Below are 19,812 nucleotides of genomic sequence, written 5' to 3'. Positions count from 1 at the left end.
GTGCATACAAATCAAGTTCCAGGACAGCAGCCCTGTCTTCAAGAACCAAAAGAAGAAAGGGGGCTAAAAAGGCAGCTTATCAGTTTAGAAACCATGCCAAGTAGTTCACAACCACCTTTAACTTCAGTTCCAGGAAACATACACATATAATTGTTAAAATAATAAAACTCTTGAAAGAGAAAATCACACATAAACTATCCATATCTCTCAGAATATGGAAGTAGCTGGTTGTATCCTGTTTGTGATTCAGTCAGAGCAGAAAGCCAACCATACATAGCAAATTGTCTTACCAACCATCTACCTTTATTGACAGTCTTGTACTGTTCTGGCAGCATGTAAACCCTCATACTGTGTTGACAGTTTTGCTATTCATTCAACAAGTATTTATCAAATGCTTAGTGTAAGAAAACATCAGAAGCTGTTTACAGTGAACCAAACAGCCCCTATGCTTTATGGAGTTTATATTTCAGTCTTGGACTAAGGGGAGAAGGAGGGAAGAGTATAAAAACTTTCAAAAAATATATCCAAGTTGAACAATTGAAGCTTTTTTGGCTCTGTTGGGAGAGAGCTTACCTAGAGTGTATGTAGTCAGGGTTTGATCCTCAACACTACATAAAGTAAGTGAAGGTAGATCAGATGTCCAGGTCATTCTAATTGAACATCAAATTTGTAGCCATCTTTGGCTATATGAGACTGTCCAAAAATAAATAAATAAATAATTAAGTTGCTGGCTTAGTTTGAGTTACCGTTGCTACTAAAGGGCACCATGACTATCGCATGTTCTTATAAGGACAACATCTTTTTTAATTTTTTTTATTAGGTATTTTCCTCGTTTACATTTTCAATGCTATCGCAAAGGTCCCCCATACCCACCCCCCCCCAATCCCCTACCCACCCACTCCCCCTTTTTGGCCCTGGCATTCCCCTGTACTGGGGCATATAAAGTTTGCAAGTCCAATGGGCCTCTCTTTGCAGTGATGGCCGACTAGGCCATCTTTTGATACATATGCAGCTAGAGACAAGAGCTCCGGGGTACTGGTTATTTCATAATGTTGTTCCACCTATAGGGTTGCAGTTCCCTTTAGCTCCTTGGGTAATTTCTCTAGCTCCTCCATTGGGGGCCGTGTGATCCATCCAATAGCTGACTGTGATCATCCACTTCTGTGTTTGCTAGGCCCCGGCATAGTCTCACAAGAGAGAGCTATATCTGGGTCCTTTCAGCAAACTCTTGCTAGTGTATGCAATGGTGTCAGCATTGGGAAGCTGATTATGGGATGGATCCCTGCATATGGCAATCACTAGGTGGTCCATCCTTTCGTCACAGCTCCAAATTTTGTCTCTGTAACTCCTTCAATGGGTGTTTTGTTCCCATTTCTAAGAAAGGGTAAAGTGTCCACACTTTGGTCTTCGTTCTTCTTGAATTTCATGCGTTTGGCAAGTTGTATCTTATATCTTGGGTATCCTAAGTTTCTGGGCTAATATCCACTTATCAGTGAGTACATATTGTGCGAGTTCCTTTGTGATTGGGTTACCTCACTCAGGATGATACCCTCCAGGTCCATCCATTTGCCTAGGAATTTCATAAATTCATTTTTTAATAGCTGAGTAGTATTCCATTGTGTAAATGTACCACATTTTCTGTATCCATTCCTCTGTTGAGGGGCATCTGGGTTCTTTCCAGCTTCTGGCTATTATAAACAAGGCTGCTATGAACATAGTGGAGCATGTGTCCTTTTTACCGGTTGGGACATCTTCTGGATATATGCCCAGGAGAGGTATTGCGGAATCCTCTGGTAGTACTATGTCCAATTTTCTGAGGAACCGCCAGACTGATTTCCAGAGTGGTTGTGCAAGCCTGCAATCCCACCAACAATGGAGGAGTGTTCCCCTTTCTCCACATCCTCGCCAGCATCTGCTGTCACCTGAGTTTTTGATCTTAGCCATTCTGACTGGAGTGAAGTGGAATCTCAGGGTTGTTTTGATTTGCATTTTCCTGATGATTAAGGATGTTGAACATTTTTTCAGGTGTTTCTCTGCCATTCGGTATTCCTCAGGTGAGAATTCTTTGTTCAGCTCTGAGCCCCATTTTTTAATGGGGTTATTTGATTTTCTGGAGATAAGGACAACATTTAATTGGGCCTGGCTCACAGGTTCACAGGTTCAGCCCATTATCCTCAAGGCAGTAGCATGGCAGTGTCCAGGTAGGGATGGCCCAGGAAGAGCTGAGAATTCTACATCTGAAGGCTGCTAGGAAAAGAATGGCTCTTCCACAATGGGCAGAGCTTCAAAGCTCACCCCCAGAATGATGCCCTTACTCCAACAAGGTCACTCATCTTAAATAGTACCACGTCACATGGGCCAAGCATATTCAAACCACCACAGTTGCATTATGGTTTAACTATTGTCACAAAGATAATTTAAAATGGCTTGGGGAGGTTTATCCTTTTGCTGCTGATTCTAAGTTGGAAGCATTTCAACAAGCTGTCAAACACCAAGCTATGGGGGCTAGAGAGATGGCTTACTAACGTGCTTGCCTTGCAAGTTTGATTGTCACCACCCACACAAATGCTGAGCATGGGCCAAAAAGATGACTCGTGGTAAAGGTGTTTTCTGTGCAAGCCTGATGAGTCCAACCCATTGAAAAGCAGAAGGAGAAAATCAACTACATGAAGATATCTCCTGACATCCACATGTATGTGTACATGTGCCCCCACACATATCACGCACATATACCCACACTCATAAGCTCATGCGCGTGTGTGTACACACACACACACAAGTGTACAAACATGCATACACAAGAAAGAGCTACATTACTCTGTAGCACACCACCTCCATGTAGCAATGGCGTTTCCTGCTCTTGCTGTCCCATTCAAGTCCAGCCACCATAGATTGTACAAGCTAGGAATTAGTCAGGTAATCACACTCGAGTGAAATAATAGTAAACTTAAGGAGAATACAGTAGGAGGTGAACATGGTGTGTTGGTTTAGATAGTGAATGCTGCTGAGTTATGTTGACACATGAGCAGAGCTTTAAGGACTGGGCAGTGAGTATCCACCATCAGAAAAAAAGCATTACAGGTAGAGGGGACATTGAGTACATGGGGACATGTCAACGTAGAACTGCTGTATCCTGGAAACGAGAGCGAAGGTCAAGTGCTTTGTATGAAGAAGGATGAAAGGGCCTTTCACTTCTCAGACATGGAAAGCCACGGGAAAGCCTTGAGCAAGCACATTGCTTGGCCCTCCTCCTTGACAGAAAAGGGCTCCAGTTCCTACACAGACAACCAAGTGCAAGAGGGTGCTGAGGACTCACAGGAATCAAATCCGAGAGATGGTGTCAGGTACTGGTTAGAAAAATTAGATTGTGAACAGATAGGGTCTTACTCTGTACCCAGGATGACCCACAACTCAGTGTTTGGAGGCTGACCTTGAGGTCTGTGCTCCTCCTATCACAGCCCCAAGTACTCACAGTAGAGGTGTAAGTCCCTGTATGTGACTCAGTGATGCACTTGCCAAGACAAAAAATGGAATCCAAAGATGCTCACTAGTTTAGACCAATAGTATAGAAGGAAGTTGCCATTTACAGAGGTAGGGAAGAGGGAGTCAATTTTTAAAAACAAGTGTTTGTTTTTATAGTTTGGTGAGTATGAGACATCTCCAGGAAAATGCTGAACCCAATAGATAGATACGTACATCTGGTGTTCAAAGGTGGCCAGAACTGGAGACAAGACTTTAAGACATTAGAAGTTTTGGCAATCTGGATTCAATCTCAGGAACAGATAACAGATTGTCAAAAGTTGTCTTCTGACCTCTGCATGAGTGTGGTGGCATATGTACACATGTACACCCATACACATGATAAATATAACTTAAATGAAATGATGAATGTAGGTAGACATAGTAAACTAAACAGTCAAAATAAACAAAACATGCTGAGTTATCCAACAGCTCCAAGTGTCTTCTGTTCTGCGTGCTTTGTTCTGGTTTTGGTGTTGCTTTTTGTTTTTTTGGTTTTTTTGTTTATTTGTTTGTTTGTTTGTTTTCCATCAGGGTTTCAGGTAGCCCAGGTTAACCTGAAACTCACTATATAGCAGAGGATGCCCTTGAACTCCTGACCCCTCTGACTTGGTTTTCATAGCACTGGGACTTTGCAGATAAATCACCAAGCCTGACTTAAATGTTTTTCTTTGTTCATTTGAGACAGGATCAAGTAAGCCTTCAACTCCGAGATAGAAAAACCTGTTTCTGTCCCACATATGCTGACATTAAGTTTGTGCCACCAACCCCAGCTATTCTTTTTTTTAAATTAGGAGTGTCCTACTCAACATATATAATCACAGGTGACTTTGTACGCATGAGGATACTGGCTGAAGCCATGAACAGTGTTGGCTGCTCTCACCTGTAACATTGTAACGCATGGTGCAAGCGCTTTTCAAGACATGTTGTAAAAGAAAATCTCTTCCTTAGACAGGATAGTATAAGTTCCAAACATTCCTCACAGTTTTGGAGGCCAGGAGGCTTGAGTTGAAGGTATCAACATGACCAGCTTCTGGTGACCCTTCCCACTCTGTCTTAACAGCAGAGAAAGGAAACAAGGTCGTTCTCTTAGTTGGGCCCTGGGCCCACAGTTGGATGCACAATCATCATGAAGTCAAATAGAGGATCTCAGGTCATGATGCAGGCAAGCCAAGAAAATGAACTCAGGGCTTCTGCAAGCACAATCTCCATTTCCGTGGAGGGAGACTATGCAGGCCTAGGCAAGAAAGGGCAAAAGATTGCTGGGAAAAAGAAAAGGAAAAAAGAAAAAAAGAAAAACAACCTTTGATGTTTGGGCTATGGATTTGGCTCAGTAGGTAGAGGACGTACTTAGCATGCAGGAAGCTGTTTATAGTGGCACACATGGAAAATCCCAAAGGCATAGAGGTGGAAGCAGGAGGATCATATGTTCAAGACTGTCCTTTACTACAAGTAAAATGTGAGGCCCATATGGGCCTCAACGTTGTTTTTCTCCTATTAGTTTGGTGACGAGATGAGAAAGAGCAATGTGAGCAGAGCTGCATAATGCACATGTGTCGAATGTGTGTCACGAGATTCCTACACAAGCATGGGAAAATATGCATGAGATGCAGATCGAACCTGATCAGTCAGGTGGATGCCCTCAGTTGGGGTCTTAATTTTATTAGAGTTTGTACTGATTAGAAAAGCATTGTGAGTAGCCACCCTCTCCTGCCACTACATGGCAACATGGTTGCAGGGTATGCCAGTCTATAGTAATCTTATTAGTTATACATTTGAAAACCTGACCGTTCTTTTAACCCTTGAAATGCAAGTTATAGAGCCTAGCATGGTGACATTTGCCTGTAAATCTCTCTGGAGGTTAAGGCCTCAAGATTGCCACAAGTTCAAGGCCTGAATAAGCTAATAGTGAAATGCTGTGTCAAATGATAAGCAAAAGGTAAAATTTAAGACTCTGTCCCTTTTAAAGGCATATTATAGTTTGGTTAATTAAATTCTAGTATACTAAGCTGTATGTGTACATTTAAGAGTCCAATCTCCTTTTTTAAAGTGCTTAAAAAGAAGCCAGGTGATGGTGGTACACACCTTTAATCCAGCTTTGGGGAAGCAGAAGCAAGTGGATCCAACAACAACCGCACCCCACCCCACCCCCAAAATTAGAAAAACAAAACAAAAAGCTTAAATTGCTAGGCAAGTAGAAAAAGCAGTTAAGTAATGTTAATAAACATGACTGATTCTTTCTAAAATGTGGCTCAAGTTCTCGTGAACATTACAAAAATGTTTATAGGTTTAGTAAAACTTCTATCTTCTTAACCCGAAACCACAAATCTAAATCAATCATAGTTCTAATTTACATGTTTTACACGTGCCCCAGTCCACATTTGGTAATAACCTCTACCATGTGGGCCCCAGGGATCCAAATGAAGTTAGCAAGTTCTCTAAACTTCTAAACCATCTCAACGGCCCTGTTAGATAATCTAAAATGTTAAATTGTCTTGAAATGTAAAAGGGTTAGCCAAACACAATCTTGAAATACTAACTTACAGGAGAATGGGGAATTCAAGGACACCTTGGCTACATAATGAACTGCAGGCCAGCCTATACTATTTGACATACTACCTCCCCCACAAAAGAAACAAGTTTTTAAAAGTTCCACAAAGTTAAAATACCAAAATACAAATATGAAACAATACTTTCAGATAAGGAAAAATAACAGTACTATGGTTTTATTTTACATATTGCTTTCTTCAGCTTTGAGTTGTCCTGAGTCAAAAATAAAGTTATTCCTTAAATAAACAATTCTTGGAGTCCAAGAGACAGCTCAGTAGTTTAAAGCATTTGCCTGTCTTTCAAAAGATTACAGATCAGTTCCCAGCACCCATATGGAGCAGTTCATTACAGTCTGTAACTTCAGCTCCAGGGACAGATGCCTTCTGTGGCCTCCATACATACCTTCACACGTGTGTCATATGCTCACGCAGGTAAATAACACAGACACACACATTCATATAGATAAAAGTAAAGAGTTCTTCTGTCCCAAGTAACCTGAGAAGTTATCTTGGATTAGACTGTTACTTCAAATTATATGAACTGAGTAACTTCTAGACAACAGAATTTTCTCCTTAATTCTGGAAGCTTACAATTCTGGAAGCTTACAATTCTGGAAGATCTGGTGTCAGGCAAAAGGACCACTTCTGTGCTCAGCTAGCAACTTCTTGTTGTCTTCTTCACAGGGTGAAGAGCACAAAGTATCTCATGTTTCTTTAGGAAGACTGGCACCCCCTTCATTAAGGGCTGGCAGAGTTCTATAGCTTATATCACCTTTGGTGTTAGATGGCAATATATGAATTTGTGGTGGGGGCTACAGATATTCAGATCACAGTAGATGCTTGTTCAGTGCATGGAATGGCAGCTGACTGTGCTGCCAGATGCTGGCTAAAGACAGAAAGAACACTGGTATTTCTCAATATGGTCGAAAGATGTCAAACCTTCCTCAGTACCAGCCAGTGGAAAGTCCTGCCTGTTCAAAGAATGATCTAGAAGCAATTCCTGCTGACAATTCTGATTACACTGTTTCTTCCCAACAGCTGGGCTTTGGAACCCAACTATTAGACTCTTGACAAAACCCTGGACATGCCATGGGTACATACAAGTAGCCAGCTCTACCACTAATAGTGTCATAGACACACACCAGTCTTACAGGCACTAGAATAAAAGTCTGCTGCACTTTCTGAAGAATGTCCAGTCTTTTGGGGATTTAACAGCCATTAAAACTCAGTGAAGAGCTATTGCAGTTTGAATGGGAAATGTCTCTTGGAGGCTCACGCATTTAAATACCCGGTCCCTACTACCTGGTGGCCATGTTTCAGAGCTTGTAGAACCTTTAGGATTTGGAGACTTGCTGGAGGAAAGTCAGTCACTAGAAGTGGGTTTTAAAGTGAGATAGTCCAGTCCCACTGGTTTTATTTCCTGACCACAGATACAGTGTGGCCAGTGCCTTATGCTCCTGCTGTCATGACACAATAGGTTGTATCCTTTCTTTTTTTTTCTTTGATTTAAGTTTTATTGCATTATGATGAGAAAAGAAACATAATTTCAATTTATCTGAATTTGTTAACATTTAAAAACATATTTTGAGTAAACAGACTTAAATCACATTCTTCTTTCCCTTTTGTACCCCAACTCCTCCCAGAGAACCCCCCTTCAAAACCTGCAATACCTTTTGTTTCTATCATATTCTTTAAAATTTATAAAATATTGTAACAATAAAAATGAGTATTATTTAAAAAAAAAACTACAATTAAGACTTATGAACTCACTGGGTGGTGGTGGCGCACGCCTTTAATCCCAGGACTCGGTAGGCAGAGGCAGGTAGATTTCTGAGTTCGAGGCCAGCCTGGTCTACAGAGTGAGTTCCAGGACAGCCAGTTGCTATACAGAAAAACCCTGTCTCGAAAAACCAAAAAAAAAAAAAAAAAAAAAAAAACAACAACAACAAAACAAAAAAACTAAAAACCAATCTTGAACCACTATACCCAGTTTAATCAATTCATACTCTTCAAAATCTTGGAAAGTTAACATTGTATGAAATGGAGTTTGGTTTTCAAAAAGGATTACATTTCTCTTGTTAAACTTAAGGACAATTACATTTAGACTATAAATATTCTCGGGTTTATTTTGTTTCTTGATTTTTGTTACTGTTACTGTTGTCTTTATCTTAGCTTTTGGAGTCAGGGTTTATTGATGAAAACAACCGGTGCATACACACAAAGAGCAAAGGAGAACTGGATATTGTGACCTATAGTTGAACTCTGACCGCCTCCTCCCAACACACACACACACACACACACACACACACACACACCAAAAAAAAAAAAAAAAAAAAAAAGCTGGGAAGTCTTATCAACATACTTTACCTATTTCAGTCTTGCCAGACCAGTGGAGCTGGCTGTCCTAAATTTGAAATGGACTTTTCTTTAAGCTATACTGATATAAAGAAGTACAGACTGTGGCTAAAGCTAGCCATGCCACGGCTTAAGCCTCAAAATACTAGGCAACAGAAAACTGGATACTTACCATGAGTTCAAAAACAATGTCATGCAGATGAAATAATTTAATTCTTATGTAGCTCAGTGATATAGAAAATATTGTTATTCCCCTATCCATGATGAAAAACCAGGCCACCAGCTCAGTAAGAGACCAATGTCTCCAGAACTCCATTTTATTCGGGGGACTAAGTTTAAAACGTTGTTTGTTTGGTGCTTTGAGTCAGGCTCTCAAGCATCTCAGGCTAGCCTCTAACCCACCATGTAGGTGAGCATGCCCCTCCTGGAGTGTAGGAATTAGCAGTGTGCATCATCATACTTGTTTTGCACAATGCTGAAGTTGAACCCAGTGCTTTGGGGCATGCTAGGCAACCACTCCACCAACAGCTACATCCCAAGACTGAGTTCAAAAGTTTAACTACCACAACATACAGTGGGCAGACCTCAGCTTGGCAATGGAAAGAACTAGGGAAGGGGCTGGTGTCCCAAAAGCACTCTGGGTCTCTGTGCTGAGTCCAGGGCCTCATAAACCCTTTCTTGGGCCCAAAGTGATCACTACTTTATATGCCTCTCCACTGCCCTGCACAATGAAAAGCAGGACTCTCACTGTTTGTAGGCAGGACATCCCTATTCCTGATTCCATGGGGGAAGCCCAGAGAGTGGTAGTAGGGGAAGAGGAACAGAAGTACCCTGTTGGCTGGGAAATGCAGCTTTTGGTGGCTTTGCCTTCGAGCAGAAAGGCAAGCTGTATTTGCTGGTAACTTAACACCAGCTGAGTACTAACTAGGTTAGCTCCTTTTTAGAGGGGATGAAAAGGGGTCAGGAAAAGTGAGTGTAGATAAAAGGGGAACCAGTGCTCTGACCTGGGCTCAAAAAACTTTTACTGCCAGTTAGTAAAGTTTCTTTCTCCTCCCTCTTAACCATTTAACAGATTAGAAACTGTTCATAGTAGGAAGGCTATTTGTACGTTACATTTTGGTTATTTCTGCTGTAAGAATATCTCTACACACACACACAAACACACATACACACACACACACACACACACACACTTTAAAGTTTGATCCTGGCCTCCTCAGCAGTCTTGGATGCTTGTTCTGAAACAACGTCTCCCAGGACAGAGAAAGGGGCTCCGATAAGGAGAGGGCATGGAGATCTCACTGGTGATGCTCTTACAACGTGTGCTCTGTTCCACTGAACTCCATTCTCCTGACTCCTTACATTCAGCTAACTGTTTGCGAAGCAGAAGCCTTGGTGTTTTAATGCCATGCACAGCTGCACACATGAGCAACTGTACAAGAATTCTGTTTCATGCCACATTTTGTTTGGGAACTGGTGTTCACGACAATCTTGCAAAGCTGTGAACCTCAGCAAGGCTAAGCTCTTGGAGAAGTGATTTGAACTCTTCCATTCTCACGACTCCAAACGGAATATGTCCACATCTTTGACAATCTTTCCCCAGAAAGAAGGAAGTAGTCAGTTTAACTCTGTTACATCTCCTTTGAAGAGTTCAGCTTTACAGTAAGGAGCCACAGTGCTGAAGACCAGATAGTGGCTTCTTAGTAGGATGGCTGTCCAATCATCTGCCCAAAATTCTCTCTCTCCCCAAGCTATACAAGAAAGACTTCGTACCTTGTATGTGAAATGCTAACAATGAAGTCTATTCTTGATTACTGTATATGTTTTTGTTTTTATTTGTATTTGAGACAGTGTAATTACAAACATGCATCATCATATCCAGTTTTGTAAAATGCTGGGCATTGAACCCAAGACCTAGGTCCTGCTGAACTCGTACGTACTCTGAGCTACACCCTAACCACAGTGTGTGAACACTGAGCCCGCCCATTTCTTTGCCCCAACTCCCTCCTCCTGCTAGGTCTGGCTCTGGCTCCCATTTTGCAACAAACTTACATATCCATCAACTGTAGCTTAAGTGGATTAATTGGAGCCTTTCAGGTTGGAACATTGAGCTGGCCCATTTCTTTGCCCCAACTCCCAACAACTCCCAACTCCCAACTCCCCCCTCCTGCTAGGTCTGACTCTGGCAACAAACTTACCTATCCATCAACTGTAGCTGAAGTGAATAAATTGGAGCACTTCAGACATCACCAGTAAAGGCTGCATGTTTTCTATGGACAATGCTGTCACACAGATGAGTAAGAGGGGAAGGTCTACGGCCTGAAGTCCAAGGTGTCCCCAGGGCTCAGTGGGACCAAAAGAAGAAGACACCACTATTTAATGGGTTGTCCCCTCATAAGGTAGGGTCAGGGCTAAAAGCCCAAGGAGATGCAGAGCCTAGGTCCACAAATTTTGAATGAAGCCAAAAGGAGAAAACTGAGCTCAGAAGAGAAGCTTAGCCCAAGAGAAGGAGTCAGAGGTGGGTACCTCTGCCTCGAAGAGTACCAGGCATTGAGAGAAACATTTATGCAGACTGAGAGGGGTCACTCACCAATTGCCAGTGATTTGTGGGCCAGAAGGTGGATCTGTTGGGGACGGAGAGGGTGAGTAGGGTCCTGGTGCCCAGTGTGGCTCAGACATAGAGGGGGAGCACAGACACCAAGGTGTCCTATCTGCGTCTTAGCATGAGTGTTAGGGTTTAGAAACAGAAGAGTGCCTTGATAGACTGGGGCCAAGAAATGCTGCAGAAATCATGTCATGCAACAGATCTCATGCAAGAAATGTATAGAGTGGAGACAGGGGAGGCAGCCTCTGAGCAAGAACAAGAGGAATGTGGAGGTAAGGGAGAGGGGAGCCGGGGAGGCAGAGGGAGAGCAGGATAGATGTGTAGAGATCTTTTGAAGAGTATGGGTGTCCCATGGGTAGCTGGTGATGATGTGGCTGCTGCTGCAGAGTCGCTGAAGGCAGGATGCAGGGGAGAGCACCTGGTTCCTAACAGCTGCTATTAATTAAATATTTAAACTAGCCTTTATATGCTGCTATGGAAAAACATGTTTCTCCAACATGTGACTGGTCCTTGTGATTGTATACAGCTTGACGTTTACTCATGTGACCTTTCTTAAGTCTAAGAGTATATATTGTCTGGGGATTTAAATGAATTTGGCTATTTCACAAGACTTTAGTCTGCTTCAGGTTTGGGAGCTGTGACAGGTGCGGTAAACTCAACTCAGGTCCTCTCGAGAAGCAGCAAGTGTTTTTTGTTTTTTTGTTTTTTGTTTTTTTGTTTTTTCCCATGGCTTAAAAATGCTTTATTAACCTTTGTGTCAAGGAGGATCACATTTACAGAGATTTATTACTATGAATTGTTATACTTCCTCTATTTATTTATTTATTTATTAGATATTTTCTTCATTTACATTTCAAATGCTATCCCCAAAGCCCCCTATACCTTTCACCCGCCCTGCTCTGCAACCCACCCACTCCTGCTTCCTGGCTCTGGCATTCCCCTGTACTGGGGCATATGATCTTCGCAATGCCAAGGGCCTCTCCTCCCATTGATGGCCTACTAGGTCATCCTCTCCTACATATGCAGCTAGAGACACAGTCTGGAGAGTACTGGTTAGTTCATATTGTCCCTCCTATGGGGTTGCAGACCCCTTTAGCTCCTTGGGTACTTTCTCTAGCAGCAAGTGTTCTTAAACACTAAACCATCACTTCAGGGGTTTGTTTGTTATGTGGAGATTTTCTCTGTTTGATTCAGTATTCATAAAATAAACCATTTACCGACAAGTTGAGGAGAACTCCAGCTTCCTGAAAAAAATATACATATACATATATGTGTGTGTGTATACACAGTATATATATATATATATATGTATATATATGCACATATATATATATATACATATATATACACACACACACATAGGCATTCAAGAGCAGATTAGAAATGAGGATATGGGAGAAGTGGACAGAGCCTTTGTCTTAGTCTGAAAGGTGCTCAGTGTTTAGAAGGGTTGCCAGTCACTACTCATAACTACCACCTTTCCACCCACTCTCCATCTGAAAGCTCTCAGTTCTATCGGGCTTTTGTCAGCTAGGGTTATTCAAGCCCCAGTTTCCCACTGCTCTCCAGTCAAATACAGGTTCTCGTTGTGAGGACCCTGGGGAAAATGAACTAGACATGGTAGGCCCGAAAGTTTTCCCCCTAAACTGACCTAGATTCTCTTAAGTGACTCACTGCATATTATCACTGAAGTACCAACCACTCTGCTAGTCATGCACAAACAACCCACTCTTTCCTGCTCCTAATGTCCTCAAAGCAAGCGTACTGCTTGATGTAGGCCATGCTTTCTCCTGCTAAACAATTGGAACTCTACAGAATTCGAGGCATGTTTGTTCCCTGACTGAATACTTCCTTATATTTCTCTAGGAGCACTCAGCTGGGAAGTCCTAGCTAGGGAACGGAAACTGCCTTCAAAATGGGCTTCTTTTGCAACCCGATTTTCTGGGAGGTCAAGGTTTGTTTCCACCCTAATGTGGTCAGTGTCTCAGCTGCCTTACATTTTCGCAGCTCTTCCTCAACTGACTTTGCCTTCTCCCTTCCTGTCCTTAACTTCACTGAATTCTCAATGCTTCTCTTTAGTTGCCAGTTTTGACCTTCCAGGTTGGTTGGTTGGTTGATTGGTTGGTTTTTAAAGACAGGGTTTCTCTGTGTAGCTCTGGCTGTCCTGGAACTTACTTTTTTGACCAGGAGGGCTTCAGACTTGCACAGGTCCACCCGCCTTTGCTTCCCCAGTGCTGAGATTAAAGATGCTCCTGACCACCCATGGCTGATTTCCAGTTTTAATTCTGGTTGCTTGCCTTTGTCTATTAAGATCTATGAAACTAAGCACAAACCTTTAATCTCAGCACATAGGAGGCAGAAGTCGGATGATCTCTGTGAGTTAGCGGGCAGCATAGTGAGTTCTGGAACAGCCAGAGCTACATGATGAGATGTCTCAAAAACAGCAACAACAAGACCTAAGGAACTAACCATTCCTTCTTTCACCTCTGGTCACTCCAACTCTCCACCCCAACCCCAAGCATCCGTACACATATCACAATCAACCTGATATACGCCACACTACAGACGAAGTTGTAAGCGTCATTTGTTATTTAAGTGTGTATTTACCTTTTTGTGGAGAGCTTTTGGGGCTGCTGCTAGGCAGGAATATGACATTGGCCAAGGACAAGGAAGTACCTCAGGCAGGAATCTGATTTGGGGCTAGAACAAAGAAGTAGGCTTAAGGCAAAAATATGACTTTGGGCTTGGACAGGGAAGTAGGCTCAGATATCTTTGTCATCCTGATAAGCCCTTAGAAACCTTGATCATTCGAGTAATCATGGGACTCTGTTTATTGCCTTGCTTGTTCTTTCACTATTTGTGTTTATTGCCTTGCTTGTTCTTCAACCTAGAACTGACCTTATTACTTGCCTGTAATTAAAATAGTATAAAAGCAGATTGGGAAAAAATAAACCGGCCACAGCCTGAGAACTGGCTGGGGTCATGGTACAATGTTGTCTAATTGTCTTTTTTCTTTGTAATCCTCACTCCTTCTCTGGAGAACCTGTTGACTGACTGAGCTGGCTTGGTCACCTTTCTTATCGATGAGAAATAGCACCGATGTCACTGCGTAATAATGGGAAAAGTCTTGGCAGTTTTTAGGCCCCTCCCTGCTTTTTAGACCTCCCAGGGGTTTAAAATGATGGATAACCAATAGCAGATTGGCTGTGTACCATTACTGAGCACTGCACATCCACAGCTTCCTGACTCTTGCAATCTTCAGCCACACTAGCATTGGCCAATTTTATCCACACAACACTAAGCTACTTCCTCCCAGCAGGAAATAAACCTATTCCTATCTCTTTTCCCACACCTCCCACCAGAATCCACTCTGGGGTCCCAGTTAAATCCTTCTCATGAGGTTGGACTTGGTTATTCTAGTGGCTGGGCTTAATCCAGGGAATCCTTTGTTTATAAATACTGCCCTCTTAGGAGGAAGCTTCTAGCAGATGCTAAGGCTGATTAGACAGTGAAATGAGTTATGGAAGAAGATTTGGATTTGCACTCCCCGGGGATGTGTAAAAGCAGGATTGACTCTTCCCTGTCTGGTGATTATGTGGGATAGTGCTGATAGCCAAGGGGAGAGACTGGCTTATCATCCACAACTAAAATTTATGAACCCCCTGGGCATTCACAATACTGTGCTGAATCCCATAGATATAAAGAAACTTTTATAAAAACACAGCCCTTCCATAAACATAATAGAGAGTACATAGAAGAGACTGGAGAGAGAAGTGTGATGATTTGTATATGCTTGGCCCAGGGAGTGGCACTATCAGTGGGTGTGGACTTGTTGGAGTAGGTGTGTCACTGTGGGTGTGGGCTTTGAGACCCTCATTCTAGCTGCCTGGAAGTCACTCTTCTGCTAGTTGGCTTTGGAAAAAGAGGTGGAACTCTCAGCTCCTCCAGCCCCACGTCTTCCTGGACCCTGTCATGTTGCTGTCTGGATGATAATGGAGTCAATCTCTGACTTGTAAGCCAGCACCAATTAAATGTCCATAAAAGAGTTGCCTTGGTCATGGTGTCTCTTTACAGCAGTAAAACCCTAAGACAAAAAAAAAAAAAAAGAGGGGGGGAATAGTAATCTCAAAAAAATTTTTTTTTAAAAAGAAAGAAAATATGGCCCCCTATTCTTGTAGGACATAGGAATTGTGTTCTATTATAAATTTTCTGTTTTCAGAAGCAAGGCAACGCAGATTTCTGCCCCCTTGCTTTAAAAAAAAAAAAAAAAATGTTTATATACCCCAGGCTGGCCTTGCTATGAAGAAAAGGATGACCTTGAATTTTAAGCCTCCAGACACAATCTCCCAAGTGTGGGGAGTTTACAGGTTTGTGCCACTACACCTAGTTGATGCAGAACCAAGGTAGAATGCAGGGTTTCAAACCATGCTAGGCAAACTCCCAACCAACTGAGCTGCCTCCCAATCTCTTCAATGATCACAAGTGTTAGCACATACTTCACAGGAGTTTATGAATGTTTTATAAGATGCAAGAATTAAATGGGACAGAAAAATAGACAGTGGCCTCGCTCAGTTCTACCATGCAGGCAATAAGAGACTACTGGGTTTGGTCCTAAATGATATTTTACTTTATGATACTAAGTTAGGGTATAATTAGGTCCAGAAGACAAAAGACTGTAAGGAAGTGGGAAGAGAGCAAATAATTGGCCATTTTCCCCATCAGAGTCATAACATAATATCAACCAGGGGTCTGTCCAAGGCAGACTTTTCACTGGACAAATAAGGTTCAGTTCCCTGAGAACTGGCAGTCCTGTTGGCAGGCTTGTTGGCTGAGAAATGTCCATGTCTGCAGGCATAGCTATATCCTCTATCCTGCACAGCCTTCATGGCTCAGCTCAGTGTTTTGTTGCTCACATCTGGACTGTCCAGAATGAGCACCATGATGATGCCCATTCAGAAGGGTGAAGGAGGCATGCTGAGAATTTTGAGCCAGTTAGAGAAAACTATGTAAAATGACCATATCTCAAAACAGGAACAAAAACAAATCCCAAAAAGTCCTATTATTTCAGCACTTGAAGAATAGAGGTAGGAGGAGTTCAGGATTATCTTTAGCTACAGCCTGGATGACCTGATACCATGCTCTGAAAAAAATTTTAAAGGTGATAGTGGTGGTAGCTGGCAGGATGACTCAGTAAGTCAGTACACCTGCCACCAACCTTGTTGACTTGAGTTTGATCAATAGGGTGGAATTAGAGAGCTGATTCTAGAAACTGTTCACTCTCCTCCACTCCTGTGTATGCATGCACACATACAGGCAGACAGAGAAACAGACAGACAGACACACATACAGACACACAGTACAGACACATACACACACATACACATATGGGCATACACACAGAAACACACACACACAGACACTGAACACATACAGACACACATGCATATAGACACACACACACATAAAGACACATACACAGACACATATATACATACATGCAAATTTAATGCAAATTTAATAAAAATATTTTTTTTAAAAAAAGGAAAACAATGTTTACATCAACCTTGGAAGAGCCAGTGATACTCATATCATTGTCTTACTTGCTTTTCTATTGCTGTGAAAAGACACCATGATCAAAGAAACTCTTACAAGAGAAAGTATTTAATTTGGGAGTTGCTTACAGTTTTAGAGTGTGAGTCAATGATCATCATGGCAGAAAGCAAGCAGGTATGTCTGTGAAGCAGGAGCTGAGAGCTTTGCATCCCTATCCTCAGGCAGCTGGAGAGGGGTGTGGGAATCGAGGCCAAGGGTCCTTTGAAACTTCAGCACCCATCCCCAGTTACACACCTCCTTCATCAAAGCCACATCTATTTCAACAAGGCCACGCCCCCTAATCCTTTCTAAACTGTTCCACTCCTTGATGACTAAACTTTTAAATATATGAGCCTATTCATTCAAGTCACCAGTCATAATAATATATTCTTTGTGTTTAGTTTATTACATTTTTCCTTTTCAAGGAAATAGGATGTGGTTAGTTAGGTGTGTATGTATGTGTATGTGTGTGTGTGGGGGGGTTGTTTTGTTTTTGTTTTTGTTTTTTGGCTAAACCAAATTACTACAGTTGCTACCATTAACACCAAAGTCAGTAAACTTCTAGTGGGTAATTCCTAGGCCATTCCTATCTAGTGAGTTCATTTTTCTTCTTCCTCCTCTTCCTCCTCCTCCTCCTCCTCCTCTTCTTCTTCTTCTTCTCCTCCTCCTCCTCCTCCTCCTCCTCCTCCTCCTCCTCCTCCTTCTCCTTCTTCTTCTTTTTGAGTGGAGCATTTGAGACAAAATTTCTGCATGTAGCCCTTCTATCCTGGGAACTTTGTTGAATAGGTTAGGTTCAAACATTTACTTGCCTCTGCTTCCTGAGTTCTGGGGTCAAAGGTATGTTCTGTGCCCAGCTAGCTTGATTATTTTTAGCTAAAATATGGCATTTTGATTTAGACAGGCAGACAAATGTGAAATACAAATTTAATTTTCTAATAATTTAGTCAGAAGTTAACTACAATAAAGAAGAAAATAGGCATTAGCTTCTTTACTCAAATTGCATGTACATATAGCTAGACCTTTTTAATTTTTATTTTCCTTATAATTGTGGTGTGTGTGTGTGTGTGTGTGTGTGTATGACGTATGTGCATACATTCACATGTATTTTGGTATACATGTAGATATCAGAGAACAATTTTGGGAAGCTGGTTCTTCTCTTTTACTGTAAGTGGGTTATGGGGAGTCTAGCTAAGGCTAGCTTTTCACTAGGCAAACAAGGGTTTCAATAAACTAAACTAGACAAGTATAAATAAACTAAACAACTCAGGTAGCCAAGTTTGCTGAGCCATTTCTTGGACCACATCTGAATCTATAGGGTTATATGTATACTTACATATACATGTCAAATGAATCAGTAATTCAACTGATCAAATCTTCTATCTTATTTAGCTAGTCATTTAAATCTATTATGTAATTTGTAAAGTATTTCAATTTAAACTGTTTTTTCTTTCAGGGTTTCTCTGTGTAGTCCTGGCTCTCCTACAACTGACTTTATAGACTAGGCTGGCCTTGAACTCAGAGATCTACCTGCTTCTATCTCCTGAGTACTGGGATTAAAGATATGCATCACCATAGCCTGGCAATTTAAACACTTTTTAAAGATTGTATTTATTTATTTTTAGTTGTGTAGATAAGTGTGTGTCTGTGTATCATTGTGTACAATACCCGTGGAACTCCTGAAGCTATGGCTATAGGCAGTTGTGAACTGCTTTGTGTAGAGCTGGGAATTTAACTTGTGTCTTCTGCAAGAAAAGCAAATGCTTATAACAGCCGAATTTTTTGCAGCAGCCCCCTCACCCCCAAGTAAAACCCTTAAGATATTATTTAATATATTTAGCATTCTAAACTTTCAATTACCAATTCCAAAATTCTATTGTAAATTTTCACATTGCACAGTTTTTTCAATACTTGAGAATTGATCTATGTTTTAATTTGTTAATTTTAAAAGTTTCATTCATGTATATATTGTATGTTGAGCATACCCCTTACACTCATCCCTCACCAGTCTCTCAGAACCCTTGTCCTCTGGGCGGCTTTACTTCTATTTTGATGTCATATATGCATACAGAATTTTTATACATCTATGCAAAATCTGAGAACTACAAATTATAGGAAGCATTTTTATCTATCTGTGATGGGCTTAATTTGCTCTATATGTGCTCATGCCTGGTTGTGTTCTTTTTTTTTTTTTTTTTTTAAACATTACTGGCTGAAGACAGTTTCATTGTGTTAATATATTACATTTCTCTTATCTATTCATTCTTCACTCTCTTTTTAACTATATAATCTCTTTTTGAATGATAAATCTTTTTCACATATCCAGCTACTCAACATCAGTATTTTAAATGAAGATTTATAAAAGTTTCCGCATTTAATAAACAAGTATAGAATAATGGATAACGGCAAGACTTTTCATTCAATTAATTGATTCTCCCACAGACAGATCTTTCCCAATTCCTGGGATGAGCTAATTTTGTTCCTTTGTAGTCAGCACTTCTTGTTGGTCTCTTTCAGGAACAAATATGGATGACTTCAGAGTGTTCTTAAATACACAGACAGAATGCAGTGCAGCAAGTCTTCCTTTAACTAAGGTCAGCCCCTGAGACCAGACTGATGTGAGAGTCATGAGAAGGTCCAGGGACCTGTGTTCTAAGTTTCGGTATTCTTCATGCTCCATATTCCACTCACAAAATTCCTCTTAACCTATTTTAGCCCAGATCAATCCCTCTGTCCATTAGTGTCCTGGTTTCATTAAAAAGATTCTTATAAATCTGCTCATCTTAACCTTGATCGAAGTTTCGACTTTCCTCCCTTCTAACATCCAATGTCAGTCTTCTCTCAAGTCCTACCATATGACTTCATCAACTAGGCTTCCAAAAAATGGTAACTATGCTACTATGCCAAATGTGATCTCCCTAACTGAAGTGGAAACTTCTGGTTTCTTTGGAAAGTCAGTTACATCAAAGGATGTTTTCCTGAGGCAGACATGGGTGGAAGGATGTTCTGCTAAAGCAAACATGCGAAAGAACACATGATGTTAAGAAGGATCCAACTGATGGTAGATGACACTGGATGGTATTAGTATGCCTTGCTGTTCCTTAATTGTTATGGTTTGCTGTGACTTCATAAAAAGAAACACACCAAAAAACTTTTGATGGTGTTCTGGTGGCTTTTTGCTGCTTCCAGGGACTC

The sequence above is a fragment of the Mus musculus genome, chromosome 3 (genome assembly GCF_000001635.26).
Source record: "Mus musculus strain C57BL/6J chromosome 3, GRCm38.p6 C57BL/6J".
NCBI classification, from domain to species: domain Eukaryota; kingdom Metazoa; phylum Chordata; class Mammalia; order Rodentia; family Muridae; genus Mus; species Mus musculus.
This window is presented reverse-complemented; position numbering follows the sequence as displayed.